The sequence below is a fragment of the Ischnura elegans genome, chromosome 5 (assembly GCF_921293095.1).
Source record: "Ischnura elegans chromosome 5, ioIscEleg1.1, whole genome shotgun sequence".
Lineage (NCBI taxonomy): Eukaryota > Metazoa > Arthropoda > Insecta > Odonata > Coenagrionidae > Ischnura > Ischnura elegans.
In genome coordinates this window covers 134,127,629-134,141,852 of record NC_060250.1, presented here as the reverse complement: position 1 = coordinate 134,141,852, position 14,224 = coordinate 134,127,629, and the positions used below count along the sequence as shown (strand labels likewise).

At 41.7% G+C, this 14,224-nt stretch overlaps 1 protein-coding gene across 4 annotated transcripts in view; it reads right to left on the bottom strand.

Moving 5' to 3' along the window:
* LOC124159589 (uncharacterized aarF domain-containing protein kinase 5) overlaps positions 1–14,224 on the bottom strand; it is a 95,237-nt gene that overhangs the window by 63,493 nt on the left and 17,520 nt on the right. The window lies entirely within an intron of this gene.

The following is a 14,224-nucleotide window of genomic DNA, read 5'->3' as shown; positions in this document are numbered from 1 at the left end:
ATAACTCCAATGTGCAACTGACCAACCAATAGCCACTTCATCAGTTTCCACTAGGGATGTGCAAGTATGTACATATACTCAAAAATTTGGGTTGAGTCGCTGGTACTCAACTGCTTCAAGTAGCACTGAGAATATTGAGTCAAGTCTTTTTGGTTTCGGAGCTGTCGTGGCCAGTAAGTTCAGAAATCTGCTGACAGGAGGCGCTATCATGAAACTCATTATGTTGTTTTTAATAATATCGTTTTTAAAGTAAAGTATTGCTTGCAGTATTCGTAGCAGTCAACTACTAGGATAGTCGACGTGGGCACTGAATATCTTTTCGTCAGCCATGGCGGCCGACCGTCTTCAGGCCCGGCGGCGTATTCGACTTCCTTTTCTCATATGCCGAGAGAATACGTAAAATTTTTAAGATTTCTATGAAAAAATTTAACTTTAGCTTTTAGTGGACAATGCTGGTTTTCCCCGGTGTTTGACCATCTTTTAGCCTTTTGAGTACTATGTACATCTGCTGTGAATTTTTGTTTATTCCTCTGTTGCGTTTAGTTCCCTCCTAGAATTTAAAAACAGGAGTTGCAAAGGTTGCTGAATAGGTGAGAAAAATAAAGAAAATTTTTTGGTCTATTAAGCTAAAGCTAAGTTCTATAGTTCGTTCGCACACATCCTCATAAATTCCATGAAGATACAAATCGCTGATACAATTATTAATAAAAATTCCCAAGGTTCTCAAATTTTGCAATTTTTGCAAGAAGGAGCTCGTCCTCCCACACAAGTGTGTAGTGAAAGAAAATTTTATGCAGACAGTAACAGTGTAACGTGGGGACATCAAAACCTGCTGCCTGAGCATCTAAAACTGTTGGTTTTTCTGGTAAAGAATTTAAAGGGATAAAATATTACATGATTCTTCATTCATGTACAGTAGACTCTCGTTAATACGAACAACGTTTTTACGAAGTTCTCGTTATTACGAAGCAAACCGTTGGTCCCGTCGAAAAGGCCTATCCAAGCTATAGTAAAAGAAACGTTATTACGAAATTTTCGTTTTTACGAAATTACGAACCTAAGTCCCGGTCCCGGCGGTTACAATATGAACTTTATTACGAAGTTACACGCACAAGTCACGGCATTTAGGTGGATATTCACTACACTTAAGTTTTAATAATCGCGCCACGTTTAAGTTATTCTCGTGTACTGTGCCAAAGAGCGTCAATTATGGTTCTTTATTCAGTTTACGCGCTACATCATATAACAGCCTTCATTCCTGTGTAGTCAGGGTGCCCTACTCATAACAGTTCGTAAATAGGATGTACAGTCAGACCTCTTCCTATGCACATTCGATTTACGAATTTTCAGAGAAACGAGCATTCAAAATTTTCAAATTTCAAGTTTGGCGCCTTTCGATTTGGCCGATATTACGCGGTGTGGCGCTGGGAAACTCTCACTGTGATCATGATCTGAATAAGGTATCGAAGGTATCAATGAAAATGGTGTGAATGTAGGAACTGTTCAAAGTTTCGCCCGTTCGTCACCGCGGGGAGCTATTTTTTCGGCTCCGAATGCATCGCGGGCCCCGCTAGATCAGTTCGCCACAAGCGTGAGTAAGCGCATACGTGTAATGCAGTGTTGCATCCCGCAGGATAACCGTACTCTGCGATAAATTACATACAGTCCGGCTGGCGAGGGTTGTCCGATTACGGCACAATAGGATTGGTGGATAATCCTGCGCCAGCACGGTTTAAAGCCAATCCCTGTCCCCCAAACGCACCTCACACTCGCCTAGTCATACAACGTTGTCAAATGCATAAACGAACTCCGAAATAAGCCTGATCCACCAAAATAAGCCCATTCTTCGAATCGCAAGAACAAGTCATTCCTCAAGTTATTCCTCTATGTCCTTCACGCTCGTCGTCCATTCCAGTTCTTTTCTTCATGGAACACTTTGTCAGCGTTTCCCTTTCTTACCTGGCCCCCTCACACCCTACCCAGACCTAGACCATTTTGTCTGTTTTTGGACAACTCTCGGTGGCCGGACTGTAATTTTATCAACCTAGGAACAAGGTCTTGAGACGCATCTAGTTTGAATATCGGAGTTCATGTATTCGGGAAGGAATCAACCCTCGATTGCATCATGGCGCAGTCTTCTGTTGAAAAACTGAAACGAATTATCCTGTTTATATATATTTCCGCGTAATTTAGTCGCGTTTATAATACACTATTCCTTACGACGATCCCTATAATAAACGTTCTTACGAACTTCGTTATTACGAACCTCCATTTTTTCGGTCCCGTGAACTTCGTAATAACGAGAGTCTACTGTATACATACAACCCTAAGTACAGTTGCACAAATATCTTTATTGAGGGTTCTTCTGAGCAGTTTGGATACATACATTAATTTAATTGATATATTACCTGTGGTCGCACATGGACTTCATAGCTAAAGTAGACAGTAAAAAACTGATGTATCTTGGAAATACTTCTTTGAAATTCTATGCCAACGAATAAACTAACATATTCTGTTAAATGAGGAACTTGCATGGGTCGTAGATTGCTCTAAAAACTATTTTGAATAAGTCAAATGGATACATTAGCTCGCAAAAATACCTTCAGTTTCTCCATTCAACATCAAAAGAAATAAAAAAATTGCATTTAAAATCGAGAAAATTTTCTCTGAGCCGACCACTGCGCGAAGACACCCGAGCGTTGCCGAGGCCAGGCGTGACGTCATAGGTGCCTAAACAACCGTAGGGAGTAGGGAAATACGCTGAGCGCATGGTGTAAAATTTGTTTTGAGGGAGTATTTAGCCACTCATCGTCACTTTATTTTGTTCTGTTATTCTTGGGCAAGTTCTCCTATTGCTATTGTGCCTAGATTATTACTTGGGATATTAATAATGCGGCATCGGGATTATGAAATACAAGCGTTTCACTTCGTGTGTTTTGGTTATCAGAAAAATGGATGATAACGTTGCCACTCGTTCGAATAGTACACCTGAAATTCATCTACGTCTACATAATACCCCGCAAGCCGCCTAAAAGGCGTGTGGCATGGGGTGTTAGGACACCAGCCTTTTTTTAGGACACCAAAATTGATGCCACGACCCTCATGGAATTTGTTAAGACAAATTATTGCTATACGTCGGCGGCAAATCGAGTTCTAAAAGAAACTTGTAATACTGGAGGATAACGATCGTAAGCTGTGCTGTTGACATTAGAGTAAGCTGTGCTGTTGAATTTGGCAACGCCGGATTAACGGAGAAGGTAGTCCTATCCGTCATACGGTACGAATTCACAGCAAAACAGTCTGCACACAATCCACATGTGAGATCGCGAATCGGTTCCGCTGCCAACACACACACAAGCTACCATTGAAATAAATTCTACCTATATTATTTAAATCCATAAACAATATACTAGCATATACCATAAAAATATAATGGGAAATAGGCAAATACTCTTATCAAAAACTGGATGTCACTATCATATTCGTATATTCATCACGTACAACTTACAATAACAGAACTCGTTATGATGAATACAACTATTTATTCACTGATTTAAACCCTTAAATTAGCCCACACAGGTGACATTTCTCACTACTATTCGTTGAAATAATGGAATAACAAACTTCACACAGAGTTTTTATTTCAATAGCGTGATCGTGAAATGTCATATCTACGGTGAACAACGGAGATTAGCACGCCACTGACAATTTTTACACTACTGTTAGACATTTATCGATAGCGTAATAGCACTTTTTATAATTCAATCACGATGGAACACTGATAACTCTTGGCCGATATTTTTCAACCTTGTCAAACTTTGTGCATTACAACCACTGGCACTGTGATTATTAGCAGTAGCTTAACGGGAGATGTCACGTTGAAAATAACACTATTTTGGCACAAAAATGTTTCTAGATGTCTCCAACCAGCGAGCAAAAGTTGCATTGACTGGAATTCACCCCATAATACAAGCACAGACAGTCCTAAATGACGAATTCTCCGGTACCTACGAATAAACGGATGAAGTTATTGTATATAAAAGCTAAGCGGACATCAGTAAACATCAAAATCCTTCTAATTGCATACTTAAATGAATGATATGCCGTCGATAACATCAACTTACAATTAACGTATCCCCCTTCCAATGGCCGTGGCTCAGACTCCTACAACGATGTTATTTAGGTATAATCAAATTTTTGGTTTAACTGCTCCAGTTTTATATTTTATGCCCTTACTCAGATATTAATATTATAAATAATGCAAAATACGAGGGCTTCCAAGCCTCTATCGTCGGATATTTATCTTTAAATATAAAATAATCAACACGTCTAACAAACGAAGCTCTCACAACTGCTGGAAACTATTACAAACAATCACAACAATAGCTTCGCGTGATGTTTAGGCACCTTTGACGTCATCGAGGCTTCGTCGGCAGTGGCTTGGGGGGTGAGGGAGTTTTTCCCGCGCTTTAAAATTCGTTATATTTATCATTAAATATCTCGCGAAGGAAAACTCAGATTTACATGCGGTTTTCTTTGTTGTATTCAGAAAATAATTTTCTGTCCGCCTATGAAATAAAAAAAATTCATGCAAGTTCCCCATTGAAGTTTGATAGTAAAAACAACCTCGCTGGTACAACAACGATGTTAGGAAGGTCCTTAGGAAACAGAGAAAACTGTACAACTTACTCAAAATGTCCTTTTTATTTAATGTTACCAGACTAAACAAGATTTGTTCATTATAGACATAAATGACCAATGGTGTTACATTTCTTGTGGAGGTCATCTAATTATCTCCATGTATGTGCAGTGGATAGTTTCGAGAGAAAAGCAACAGATAAAGTGAAGGCAGAGTTCTGAAGAAGTTAGCATTAGTCAAGTGTATTGTGAGAATATTCTTGTACAAGAAAGTAAAAGATAAGTGCTATGTCGCACTCAAAAACTGCTACGGGTGTACAGAAAGCGTTACACAGATTTAAGCGAATTAGGTTGGGAGCCACAAGAGACTTGGAGGCTGCGCGCTAGGCTTACTTAGATTGCTTGAGCAACGGAGAATGCATATCTTTATGAGCAACGCGGAGAACAACATATAAGGGCCTCACTATGTTTTCAGGTCCGATACGATAAACAAGAGATATTTTGCCGAATGGATAGGTATGGAAATTTGTTTTTCAAATGCACGGTAAGACCTTAATAAATGCTATGCATAACTTCATAAGAGCATTTCTTTTTGTGCGTAAACGACAGGTGTCCTAACAACCCCCAGCCAAACACCTATTGAGGTGGCTTGCATTGGGGCAGTATGTAGATGTTTTAAAATGTTGATGAAATGCTATTAATAATTTTACACTGATGAGCGCAATTAATATCACCCATATCTTCAAACCTGTTAATCGCGCTCACCCCAAAGTTTGCTGTGATATATTTAGGTGAGATGAATAAGCCGACAATGGTGTTTTTCTTAAGTTGCCAAAGGTAAAATGAGAAGATTCCAATTTATTTCCACCTGGTCCTTACACTAATAGTGGTTCCCATTCTCGCTGAAAGGAAAGTGTCGGTGCTTTAAATAACGTTATTTCACACATTTTATGAGATGAATAACTAGAAATTTAAAAACTATGATTATTGATCGAATTAAAATTATTTTTCTTAGTCTAGGGTCATTGATTTCAAATACGAGTGTATCTGATTATTTTGTGAGAATTTTAACCCATTTATGCCTAGTGTTCCATATTTGAAACACCTGATGTGACTTTCTAATTTAATTACTACGACTCATTATACACCAATATGCCGTTTTTCTGTTTGCACCTCTTTATAAAGATATATTGTATTATAGGGCACAAAGATTTAGACAGTTTTGCCAACTCATCGCAGCCAGTGTGTTGAGGAATATTGGTCTTTTTTTTCATGACAATTTTTCTGAGATCATCTCTAATGTTATATTAATAACTATTTGCCATTACGCCCAAATGTTGTAAATTTTTCCCTGCACGTTAAGTAATACTGAACCTATAGTGCCTAATGAAGAAAGTTTTTAAACAACTTATTTTGTTTTAGTTATAAGCTTTTATTTAACGGTGTTCCAATTTTGGAACACTAGGCAAATCCACTACTATTTTGCGTGCATTCAGGCGCACTGAAATATTCACGTTAATTTTGAAACAAGTAAACAATTAGATTTGGAACAATTAATCTTCCCAGTTCATTGCTGCGTGCTTCTGCTCATCTCATTCATGGTTCTTCTGAAGAGAGCTTTGACCATGCTGATCTTATGCTGATATCGGTTAGTGATACTACTGAGAATGGCGGTGCATCGGCTTCTGTTTCACCTCAACCTCTTCTTGCTCAAAGAGAAAAGGTAACCAACGTTATGCACAAATGGAAGAAATCCGATCTGACGGCCCAGCCAGTAGGAGGTAGAGTTTCAGAAGAACAAATCACGAAAATGAAAACCCCTACAGAATATTTGGAACTTTCTGGATATTGAAGTGAACCTTGAAATGACTGTCAGTGTTTTTTTGGGAACAATTTTCCTCAGTGGTTACGTCTCTCTTCCGAGACGACGTATGTTTTGGGAGCAAAGACCAGATTCGCATAATTCTCTAGTTAGTGGTGCAATGAGACGTGACCGACTTGAAACAATATTTTCAAATTTGCATTTTGCTGACAATTCTAACTTGAACCACATGGACAAGTTTTCCATGCGGCAACCTCTGATTGAGCGTCTGAATGACAGATGTATGAAATTTGTGCCAAATGAATTAAATATACTTTAGCTTTGATGAGGCCATGATTCCCTAATTCGGTCGTCACGGGTGCAAACAGTTCATTCAGGGTAAGCCTATTCGGTTTGGGTATAAATTCTGGTGTGGTCCGACGCGTCTTGGCTACATTTGCTGGTTTCAGCCTTATCAACGAAAAAACTCGAATACTCGAAACCAATAATATGGTGTAGGTGCTTCAGTTGTTTTCCAATTCACTAGGGCACTCACAATGGAGCATCCTGGTAAATACGATTTTGTGTTCAACAACTTGTTCACAAGCATTGCACTTCTTGATAAACTTCTTTCAATGGGCCACCAAGCAACAGGCATAGCGAGAAAAGGTCGCGTAGACAAACCTCCTTTACTATCTGATGCTACCAGAAATAAAAAAGATAGGGGTACATTTGATTTCCAAATTGATGGAAAAGGCAATATTGTTTGTGGATGGAATGATGCCAGTGTTGTGACTGTTGCATCTTCTGGTACCGGTGTCAATCCTTTGCAACAGTCAGTCGTTATTTTCAAAAGCAGAAAAAATGATACAAGTTACTCAGCCAAATTTAATCAAGGTCTATACTCAGTAAATGGGAGCAGTGGGCTGAGCTGATGAAAATATTGACAATTATCAAGCATCAATCCATGGAAAGAAATGGTACTCGAGCCCTTCGGTTATTCTGCTTTGAGCTGGCTTTACAAAATGCTTGGCAATTGCATAAAATGCATGATGTGGAGGCAAAGGACCTTCTTGAATTTCGTCGCCGTGTGGTCTGTCACTATATGGAGACATATGGTAATACTGCTGAGCCTGGTGGGAAAGGGAGACCATCTATGATTCGTAAACTTGACTCACATCATGACGGTATGAATCATACGATTGTAAAGCAAGGAAAGCAAACTCGCTGTGTCCAATGTCACAAAAATAACACTTTTTAATGTAAAAAATGCAATTTATAATTGCAGGTGAAGTGTTCACCTGGATATCACTCTTAATAGTTAGTTAATAATTGCCTGAAACTAATGTTTTACCAGTTACCATTGAGTTCCTTATAGTAGTGGATTTGCCTAGTGATCCATTTTTGGAACACCTCGTAATTAATAATTTATCTTTATCTTTATTCATCCACGGCGAGGATTGGCCCTCGCGGATGCTGTATACAACACATTTATGAAAACATTCGATACAACGAAACATACAAAACATGTACATTGGATTAAAACATTAGAAACACATACATTACAAAGATTACATTTAAAATAAAAGAGAAGAAAAGTCCAGCTCAAAATACTCATGAATTGAGTACAGTGGATAATTGCACAGCCACTTTTCCAGCACATTTTTCAGTCTAGTGATGCTCACTGATCTGGCTTTGCTGGGTAATTTATTAAATAATTTTACTCCCAAATTGTCAGACTGGTTGTTGGTCTTAAACAGCCTACAGTAATTAGTATTTAGGCTATTTTTAGCCCTAGTGTCATGAGAGTGGATGGTGGATCGAATGGGGTAGGTATCTAAGTTATCTTTAATGTGCATAATGCTGCGAAACACAAAGAGGCTGTAGATGGTGAGGATATGAAAGTTTTTAAAAATTGGCCTGCAGTGGTCACGGGGCCCAGCACCACTCAGAATCCTCACTGCTTTTTTTTGCAGTTTTAGAATTTCTTTGGTTTCATTTGCATGTCCCCAGAGTCGAACACCATAGGCAAGAATACTATGAAAAAAAAAGCAAAATAGGCTAATCTCATGTACTTTTCATTGATACAGGTTTTAAGTTTCCTCAATAAGTACAAAACCCTAGAGAGTTTTTTGCTGACTAGGAAAACATGTGAATTCCATGTCAATTTAGCGTCAATATTGAAGCCTAGAAGCCTGACAGGATCATTGTTTAGCTCAGTACTTTTAAGACAGCATGTAAGATGTTGTGTCTTACCATTGTTCAGAAAGAGATTATTGGCTGTAAACCAGAGTTGAGATTCTTCTATTGCCTTTTTTGTAAGAAGTCTGACTTGGCTAGGAGTATTGCATTTCTGCACCAGAGTGGTGTCATCTGCATATATCATGCAGTCCATAGAAAGATTGTAAGGTAGGTCATTGATTAGAATAAGGAACAAGAGAGGGCCAAGGACGGACCCCTGAGGAACTCCATGTTTCACTGGAAGAAAATCAGATTGGTTACAATTTACTTGTACCATCTGCTTTCGATCAGTGAGGTAAGAGGTCATGAATTTCAGCTCACTGTTATGAAAGCCGTAGTATTGGAGTTTTTGCAGGAGGGTAGCATGATTGACGCAGTCAAAGGCAGAGGTTAAATCACAAAGTGTGAGTGAGACACATTGCTTGTCTTCAAATGCCCTTGATAAATTTTTTACCACTGACTCAACTGCCAATTCAGTGGATTTCCCCGGGCGAAATCCAAACTGGGAAGGGGTGAAGAGATTGTGTTTCTCAAAGTGTACTAGAATTTGTGTATAGGCAATAGTTTCTATTATTTTAGCGATCACTGATATAATGGTGATGGGCCTATAGCTGTTGGGAAGAGTAGTGTCTCCTTTTTTGAAGACAGGTATGACCTTAGAATATTTTAAGGAGTCTGGGAAGTATCCAGTGGAAAAACAGGCATTAATAATAATAGATAGAGGATGAGCTATAATCCTATCTATATACAGCCCTCGTGGTGACTGACTCACTGATGGATACAAATTCCCGACCACTTCTAGAAGTGCTGGAGAGCTGAAATTTGGCACGCGTGCGGGGAACTCGAAATGATCCGGAGGAAAAATCCGAAAACCGGAAGTTTCCACCACGTGTCGTCGCTAGGACGACAAAATGGCCGAAATCGCGCTTTTTCCGGGGACCGTCTTTCGGTTTTTATTTTACTGCGCGCGAATTATGCGTGACACACGGGTCGTTTATGCTTTTTTTGAAAGCTGATAAACGTGGGCACGTAATAAAGTAAATTTATTAGTTTCCATTTGAGAAAATTGCAGCCAAAATGGCGTCCAAAAATTGATTTTTCGAATAAAATTTCATAACTTCCGCTCCATTCGAGTTAATTTAAGGTGTAGGGTAACGAAAATGATTATTATATATGCTTATAACATTGTCTACGAAATGTAGGCAACAATTTTCTTTCGTCGTTCATGGTTACTCAGAAAAAAAATAAAATATTTCGAAAATCACCGAAAATTACGATTTCCAAAAGATTAACACAAGATTTTGTCAACTTTAACCTTACCGATTTCTTTCAAACCTTGTAGTTACATACAACTTTGCATTGTCTTTCAGAAAACATGAATTTTTAATAAATGATTCAACGCATTTAACCGCGAAAAAATAAAAATGGCTGGTACTACTCACTTTTTCCAGGGACTAGTTTGCTTTTTATTGTATTACTCTCGAAATATGGATGTCATAAGGCACACTTCTTTTAGTTATGACAGTAAATGAATGTGACCATATAGTTTCGTCATCTCTAAACCCCCCGAAACCCCCTAAAAAGTAAAAATTTGCATATAAGTAGCCTTTTCGGGTATTTTTCGTCACAATTCCGCCGCTTCCCCAAGCCTTATGACACATCGCTACGAAATTGATATGGACGATTGATGACCCCTGGCAGTAAAAACCTATAAACCCCCGGTAAACCCACATATACCCCCAAAAAAATAAAAGTTTGCATATAAGTCTACTTTTTGGGTACTTTTCGTGACTACATCACCGCCCCCAACGACTCATCGCCACGAAATTTATGTGAACGGATGGTAACTGCCACGTGTACAAGCAAATAAACCCCCGGTATCCCCCTGAAATCCCCCCTAATTTGGTGAGGGCGGGCCACCGTAAAGTATACGGGAAAAAATACCAGAAAACCCCCGATCACCTCCTGGAACCTCGCCGAAAAAAATTAAAAAACTTTAAGTCGCCTCTCCGAGTAGTTTTCGTCACAGTTTAGCCCCTGCTGCTTATTAAAACCCCCGATAACCCCGTGAAATCTCCCCAAAAAAATTCCTAATAAATCACCTCTCCGGGTAAAAGAATCGTCAGAATTCTGCCACACATTAGAACCCCCGCATCGCCCTGGGTACCCCTCTCGGTGGAGAAGACCATTTATGAAGTATAAGCGGAGCAGCCGCGGGGGGGCTTCTCAAGCCAATGGCGGCATAGCCGCCCCACATCGTGAAACGGCGAGGACGTTCTGAGAAGTAACTGGCGCAGGCGAGGGGGACCTTCAGTAACCCTCGGGCGGCGAAGCCGTCCCGATGTTCTAGCGGCGCAGCCGCTGTGGGCTCCTCCCACCCCTGGGCGGCGAAGCCGCCCCTTAAACGGTATAACGGTGAAACAGTTCGGAAATGCCCTCGCCCTCTGGGCGGCTATGCCGACCCAAAACGAGGAACGGCGAAGCCGTTCCGAGTATGAAGCGGGGTAGCTCCGGAGGGGCACACTAAACCCCTGGGCGACGAAGCCGCCTCTCAACGAGGAACGGCGAAGCCGTTCCGAGGAATGAGTGTTGCGCTTCTCTACCCCCGGCCGGCGAAGCCGGCCCCTAGCCGAGGTGAGATTATTCGAACTAAAATATTTCGAACGACCACAAATGTAGACGGCGAAGCCGGAACCGGGGTTTTTAAGGGGCGGAGCCCCTTAACGAGCGCGCGGAGCGTGCGAGTCTATATTATATAAAACCCGATGTGTGACAGATAGCACACTCACTGACCACTGACTGATTCACGTATACAAATTCCCGACCACTTATGGACGTGCTGGGAAGACGAAATTTTTACGGGTCGTGGAGAAAAAATATTCATCGGGGGGAAAAGTCCGAAAACTCGAAAAAGTCGATCGGTTTTCGAGATATATCGATCCGAATTAACATTGGAGCCTTATGGGACTAAAACATATTCCATTTTTTGCCTACTTAAAAATGTCACGGGAACATGAAATTTCACTGACGGAAACTAGATTTTTTGGTTGATTTTTTGATGCGAAACATTTTGCCATATTTTGATTGAAAGTATTTTTTATAATTTTTTTAAATTTCCAATGCTTTTCTTATGGGCCTATCTTTGGATTTTTTTAAAACCAACTTATATTCGTTGTAGAAAAATTCCTTAACGTATGAGATACTAGATTTTTCGGTTGATTTTTTAGTGTCGTTTCCTTTGCAATATTTTGATTTAAAGTATTTTTTTTAACTTTTTCAAATTTTCAATGCTTTTCTTATGGGCCGAATTTCGGAATTTTTTTCACCAATTTGCAATAATCGTAGGACAAATTCACTTAAATGCAAGATACTAGATTTTTTATTGAATTTTTCGGCTATCTTCATGTATCCTTAAGACGAACGAATTTCGAGTTATTAACGATTATGTATTTCCATTGAAATTGCGACTCCTACAACGTTTGGTAACTTACAATACATCCGCCGTGAAGTTTGCATTCCCTCAACACACGATTTTAAATTTTTCGGAATTTTTTTCTGCCACTTCCCGACGACATACGGCCACGAAATTAACGTGAGTGACGTCTTTTTGTTGCCCCTACGTGCCGCTACCCGGGGAACGCAGAATACTTAATTTAAACGGATGACACCGTCGAAAAAGCATGCTTACACTACAGCTACAGAGCCGAAATTTTCATCCAAGGTAAACGATGCCGCGTTATACAGAACAAGCACTTTAGGTCCCCCGAAAACCCCCCAAAAAAATAAAAATTACCTAATAAGTCGTATATTTCGTGTACCATTCATCCCAGGTGTATCGTTTTTATTGATTCCGAAAGGGAATTGTGTCGGCTATATTTACGCGTCATGTTCAATTATCCTGCCCCAATTACTCACCCGCAATAAAACTTCAAATTTTTAAATGTACATTTCTTAACAAAATAGTAGAGTAATAAAAGGGGCTCATGGACATGGACACCTAAAGGCGAATTTTTTAAACCACTTCCCCATAAGGTACGGCTACGAAATTCACAGGAGTTATGCCTTATTAAAGCGCCTATGCACCGCTATGTGGAGAACACAGAATTGGAAATCTAAATATTAATAATACGGGAAAATTCATTGTTTCCCTACAGCTAGATCGCTGGAATTTTTATTGTAGGTAGACAAAGACCTTTTATGCAAGAAAACTCCTCTAAATTTCACGTGGCTTCCTAGAAGACCAGGGAAAAAATTATTTTTTTTCTGTATATAGCATGTTCTTTGGTGTTTTAGCATATTTTAGCAGTAATTCCCTTCTCCTATGACTCATCGCTAAGTAATTTCTTAGGATGATTGTCACCGTAGTCAGTACACTCACAAAAAAACCCTGGAAACTCCCAGGACCGTTTTAAAAACATCGTTATAAATTAAAAAGATGCCACAATCACGGCTAGCATGCGTCTACATCCTCCAATATTATCCCCCGGCAGCCTTCGTAAACGATAGGGGATAGCCGGTAGTTCTCACTGCTTGGTAAGGAGTGAAAACCCGGGCGGCGAAGCTCCCCCAGCTCCAGGAACGTCGGACGCACTCCGAGGAGTCAGAGGCGAGGAAAAACTCCGAGAACCCTCGGGCGGCGAATCCGCCCCGACACGCGGAGCACCCGAACGTGTGTCTTACGAGGGGGGAGGGCGACGATACCCCCTGGGCGGCGAAGCCGCCCACGGGCGAGGAACGGCGAAGCCGTTCCGAGGAGTCGATGGCCCGGGGGTACACAGGTAAACCTTGGGCGGCGAAGCCGACCACGGGCGAGGAACGGCTAAGCCGTTCCGAGAAGTCGACGGCGCGGAGGGACCCAGGTAAACCTTGGGCGGCGAAGCCGCCCCATCACGACGAAGGGGGATGCCGTTCCCAGGAGCCGACGCCTCGGGGGGACTCGGGTAACACTTGTGCGGCGAAAACGCCCTCCCACGAGGAACGGCGAAGCCGTTCCCAGGAACTAGCGGGTCTCCGTCACAGGGCTACCTCGATATCTGGGCGGCGAAGCCGACCCCTGACGAGGAACGGCGAAGCCGTTCCCAGACGTCGGGGGTGGGACGGCGAAGCCGTCCGGTGGGGGCAGCCGGCGAAGCCGGATTCGGGTCGCCGATAACCCTCGGGCGGCGAAGCCGCCCACAGGCGAGGAACGGCGAAGCCGTTCCGAGGAGGCGACGGCTCGGGGGGACACAGGTAAACCTTGGGCGGCGAAGCCGTCCACGGGCGAGGAACGGCGAAGCCGTTCCGAGAAGTCGATGGCTCGCGGGGACCCAGGCAAACCTTGGGCGGCGAAGCCGCCCCATCACGAGGAAGAGCGATGCCGTTACCAGGAGTCGAGCCTCGGGGGGACTCGGGTAACCCTTGGGCGGCGAAGCCGCCCTCCCACGATGACCGGCGAAGCCGTTCCGAGGTACAACAGGGTCTCCGTCACAGGGCTACCTCGATATCTGGGCGGCGAAGCCGACCCCTGACGAGGAACGGCGAAGCCGTTCCGAGGAGGCGACGGCT